Source organism: Podarcis filfolensis (assembly GCF_964270895.1).
Source record: "Podarcis filfolensis genome assembly, chromosome: 11".
Lineage (NCBI taxonomy): Eukaryota > Metazoa > Chordata > Lepidosauria > Squamata > Lacertidae > Podarcis > Podarcis filfolensis.
The window spans coordinates 19,606,368-19,612,032 of record NC_139613.1 but is presented as its reverse complement, the minus strand read 5'-3'; the positions used below and the strand labels follow the sequence as shown (position 1 = coordinate 19,612,032).

General features: G+C 42.2%; 1 long non-coding RNA gene across 1 annotated transcript; it reads left to right on the top strand.

Moving 5' to 3' along the window:
- Positions 1-2,048: 2,048 nt before the first annotated feature.
- LOC310745178 lies at positions 2,049-5,113 on the top strand. Its single transcript, XR_014540014.1, has 2 exons — positions 2,049-2,116; positions 4,843-5,113. It is a non-coding gene; the product is annotated as an uncharacterized lncRNA (long non-coding RNA).
- The last annotated feature ends 552 nt before the right edge of the window (positions 5,114-5,665 follow it).

Sequence of the window (5,665 nt, the reverse complement as noted above, 5' to 3'; positions counted from 1 at the left end):
GACTTCAAGGGCCAGATCCTGCACTCCCAACCTGTGTGCTTGTAGCTGCACTGAAACTTATCACAGGATCATAGATCTTGCTATGTTTGTGAACTGGGCCCAAGACTTATCTATTTGACAGGACGTTTGTTCAGTTTGAAGGATGTCTCTCAGACACTGGAAGTCCGTCATGCACGTGGGTGCATGACGGACAGCTACCTTTCACAAGGACTTCCCCGCTCACTGCAGTGGAGAGGATAGCTCTGTGTGCGTAAGGAGACATGTCCAAGTAACTTCCATTGAAGTGAGTGGGGACACCCAACAGTTGTGGGGGATCACTGGGGCAACTATCAGCACCTGAATGAGGAGGCTGCCATTTTTAATTTAAAAAAATGACTACATGAGACTAGAGTAGGGTAGAGCATAAACCCAGAGAAATACATACAGTGCATAGTCTATGTATATAGACCGTACATTGGTTTCTTCTTCTTGGATGTCCATAGGGCTATGCAACTGTTTGGCTTAGACAATGTGTGTGTGTGCGCGCACACACTTGTGTGTGTCCCTGAATGTTCTTTATGTGCTGAAAAGAACTCTAAACTTAGTTGGGTCTATTTCCTTCTTTTTTTGTTTGGGGGGGAAAATTAGATATGTTCCACTACCTTCATTTTCCCCCACTTTCATCTTCCAGGGAGAATGTGCTTTGTTAGTTCATTAAGGAACCCAGCTGGGATTTGAAAGTTTCTTTGAAGGAAGCACAGAAGCAATGTTTGGAAAAGGTATGAAATCCCATCTTGTCTTTGAGCTGTCACTCACGCTTTGAGTCTTTTGCCCCACATTCTATTAGTCATTCTTGCACTGGACCTGTGATATCCGATTCCTTTTTCTGCGGTTCCCATCCTTTGTCTCCCACTCTATTCTCTTTACAATAACACTATTCAGATAAGGTATGTCTTTGAATTGTCAACTACTACTTTTTCCCCTCCTCAGCCCTTGTAAGGATACCCTTAGTAGTTCGGAGCATACAAAGCCGAGGTCCTTTTTACTGAAATATTACGGATCACTTTCAAAAACGGCACAGCAGAGCATTAGCTGGGAGATTTGTGTGGGTTTCCCCACCTCCCCTTCTTCTTCATAGTTTACCTTGCAAATGATGGAAACCCTTCTTTGATAAACAAAAGAATGAATAGAGCACAGCAACAGATATAGTTGTTGTATGCTCCTTGTGGATTATGGCACTGAAGAGAAAAATGTAGGAGGCTTAGGCTCAGATAAGGCACCTTTCAAATGCCTTTGGTGGCTCATTGCTCATAAATTCGTTCAATGCCAGAAAGTTTAAAGATTTCTAAAGAGAAAGTATCAGAAGCAGCTTTGAACAGTGCAGAATATGAAGTGGGAAACCACACTGGAACACAGGGATAATCTGCGGTGGGGGTTTTTCCCCTGAAGGGAAACCCACTTGCATGCAGTTGTGAACTCTGCTTGTTTTGCAAAAAATAAAAAAAATAAAAGTGGCAGCTTAACAATGCACAAAATGAACAGCAGTGATTCAGATCTGCATGCGGAAGACTCGCTTTCAAAAGAGGACAAGGATGTAAATCATAAACTTTTCCCATTCTTTTTTTTTAAAGTTCTTGTCTTCTTGATTTCTGAGCTTCCCCGTTAATCTTGCCGTTTCAACATAGTCCATCAGCTTGGTTTGCCATTCTTCTCTAGTCGGGGTTTATGATTTACTTAAGAGACCTCTGCAAGCAAGTTAAAACATTGGCAGGATTTTAACCACACTTGTAACAGAAAGTATGGATAATTCAGAAGGATAAAAAATTGGATAAATATTGATATGCAGTTGTAAATATTATCATTAGGACCCATGGAAGGGATGGGGGGAAGTCAGGAGATTCAAAGTAATCTTGATATTTGGACTTTGAATTGTTGTTAGTAATTTGTTTATATTATTTAAAATCAAATAAAAATATTATATAAACAAAAGGGAACAAGGATGCACTGTCAAACCATTTTCTGCACGTGATGTAAAATAGTGACTCACACCATGGTTTAAGAAATTGCAAGACAATAAAGAACATTGACCAAAAATGAAAAAAGAAATTGCAGGAAATGGTATCAAAGTGAACAACAGGTATCTGCTACTCTTATTATTTGAAAATGGTAAAAGCATAATCAGGCCCTCGTTTAATATCCCATTGACCGCCTTAATACTGCTACATATCACATGCATGGACTGACATAGATTGGTGGAATTTTGGCTTTCAGCACCATTCCCATTCTGCAGAGGTAAGGAATCTATTAGGATGGTCTGCCCTCAGAGGCTGGTGGATCCAATAGATTTCCAGGTGGCTGATATGGCTGGCGCTCCTGTCAAAACCCTGGCCAAACTCTGGAACCTCCAAATGGCTCAGGGTCTGATTGCCCTTCCCTGCTGCATCGGGGCAGCATTATTTGCTCTTCTGTTCTTGTCCACATGGTGACAGAATGAAGGCGGAAGCATTGCCCTCACTCTGATTTGGATTCACACCTCATCCTGTATCAGAACCTCATGGTCAAGTATCATCATGATGAACACAAAGCAGAATGGCAAAATGCTTCCGTTTCTGTTTCGGAAGGGCATCTGTTAAGTTGAAAGGGTTGTTTAAAAGTACACATCTAATCATACCTTGCGGGCACAGGAAATCCAACATACTGCTACTTGGTCTTGCCCATTCAGTTCAATGCCCTCACTCTGATTTGGCTTCAGACATCATCACGTGGCCGAATCTCATTAGCTACATAGCATATTCATGAAACCAAATCAGAATGAGGGAAATGTTCCATTCTCCCCCCACCCCATCCGCCATCACATGGAGAGAGGGAGGGAGAGAATGACAGCCTAAAGTAGCAAGCAGTCCCCCTAAAAAATCACTCAAAGGGAGGGAGCATTCATCAAAGCCTATGAACAAGACGGTGAAAGGAGGGGGCATTTCAGGTCAGGCCTAGTTGCATATGCCAGCCAGCTCCACGCTTTCAACCAAGTTAATGGCCTGTTGGAAACACCATCGCACCCTAATGCCTTTGAACTCAGCCGCAACACACCTACTTGAGAGGAAGGAGAATCAAACACCTCCATTGGAAAGCTACGCTCAGAACTGTTCACTATCTCAAAAGATGTTTCACTTCATGCATGTGGGGAATGGAAGCCGCTGAGATCCTTCAATAATAGCAAGCCGCTAAAATCCATTAAAACTGTCCGTGCTTTTTGCCTAGCCAGGATCCCAGCAGGAAATCGCTTCTTGGCTTCACTTGTAGCCTATGGCAAAGTTCCCATTGACTTCTGTAGGGCAACGATTTCACCCACAGCAATGTTTACTTGCAGATAAGGAGGCCCAGCTGAAAACCTGGCGCTCGGGACACATTTTTACTCATTTGTGATAATGGGGGAGAACGAGATGGGGGAGTGAAGAATTAGTTCCCTTGGCTTGCACCGCATCATACCCCCCTGACCGCTTGCAAGATAACTGATCTCAAACCTTAGTAAACCTGAGATGCAAAAAATGGAGGAAGTTCCATTTTCTTGTCCTGGCACTTACTCCCCAGGAGGCTCCAGAAGTAGCTGTTGGCTGTGACTCAATCTTTATGTTTAGATGTGTCACATATTTGGCCGGTTATGTGATCCATCTTTGCTGCTTTGCACTCTTAAAAAGGTTTTTTTTCCAGCCTCTATGGATTTTTAATATTTGTAAATGAGGTGCCAGTTGACTCCCCATAAACTTGCAACACAGCTCATTTTCTTATTTCAATAGCCAGCATGTGCAGCTTTGACGATCTCCCAAATGGATTGTGCATGAAAATAATCCAGTGTTCCCCTATAAGATGCTAGTTACTTATAAAGAGAGACTTTGGGGGGGGATCTCATTTCCATTAGTGGTGTTAGCTATAGTATATGCATTTTCTCAATATGGAATAAGAGCATAATCACTTAAGAAAAGCCTTCTGGATCAGGCCAGTGGACCACCTAGTGCAACATCTTGTTCTCACAATGGCCATCCAGATGCCTGCAAGAAGAACCTGAGAACGACAGCACTTTTCCCAGGGTTCCCCAGCATACTGCCTCTAACAGTGGAGGTAGAACATAGTAATTCTGAAGCAATGAAGCATTTCACAGAGAACTTAGGCAGAAAGTAGCCTGCCAACTGGAGCTTTATCCAATTACACATGTAGACAAGGGATGGGGAACCTGTGTCCCACCACGTGTTGTTGGACTCCAGTGCCTATCAGCCTGATCAATAGTCAGAGAAAATGGGAAAGGTAGTCCAACAACATCTGGAGAGCCACATATCTTGTAGACTTTGGGGCCTAACCACTGCATGCTGGAAAAACAACCCACAGATGCCACTTCCATCCTGAATACAGGGCTAGATCAACATTGCGTTTAACCTGACATGAGGCATCTTAATAACCTAATGCTTTACTGGGTTCCCCCACAATGCAGCCAAGAAGTCAACTTTAAACTGCTCACGGATTCACAGATAATCTATTCACATGAACAGTGTGATGTTGTGAAGGCCTCTGGCTCTTCAGAATGGTCTGCCTGAACAATACCTATAGCTAAAAAAAATGACAGGAATAACCCAGAATTTGTGAAAAGGGGGTTTCAATAGGCATAGGAGCTGTGAAATGACCTGACATATTTGGCTGTTCCTTCAAGTTCAGGGGGAAGTGGTTGGGTTTCTTTTTCAGAGAAGGGCTGCATTCTTGCAGGAGTTCCCAACACTTGAGTTTTCACTGACCGTGTGACTTGAATAGACCATGAATTGAGGGCTGCACAATTGATTTGGGAGTTTTTAAAGGCCTCTGCTTCCTTCTTTTCAGATGACAGTACTTTGCTATGCCTGACCCAAGCTGAAAACTGCCACTCTCTCCATGTTAATAAATGTACTGGATATTCAAAAAAATATCAAAAACACACTTTTCATGTGTTGCCTCAATGTCAGCCGTGTCCTCCAGATGTTGTTAGATTCCAGCGCACATCATCCCTGACTCACATCATTCCATGCTGGCCATTATATGTGTAATAATATGTATAAAATTATACATGTATAAAATTCAATGTATAATAATTCAAATAATACTGTACAAAATATGTGAGAATTGTTCGTATTTTTTAGCTGAACCCCGGAGGAGGGGGCTGCTTCTCATTGGGATTAGGTGAAATGGGAATTAGAAGGGAGATGTATGAATAAAGCAGAGCATCAAGATTTCCAGAAAATCCCACCCCTACTTCTAAGTGTTTTACTACATCTGTACAACAACAGCTATGCTTTTGACATCTGGGTGCAAAGGCCATTAGCATCACAGGAAAACTCTGCCCACAATAACCAGATTATCTTTTTCCTTCTTAAAAAAAAAAAAGCCATACCACTTCATGAGCATTATTTGAAGTATAACTTTATTTAATCAGCTCTAATCAGAATAAGTTTCAGCCAAGGGGAAATGGAATTGGCTGCTAATAATGAACCGCATGAGTGATAGCACCAGAAAGTCAACTACAGATAGAGAGGGCACAGCTCATCCTCTGCCAGGAAATGAAGAGGAGTATATTAATCTCACTGGTAGATTTGGGAAACTGTTTTAAGATTAGCTCCCTAGGTAAGCTATTTATGTGTCTCTTGGATGCCTTGAGGATCTTGTTGCA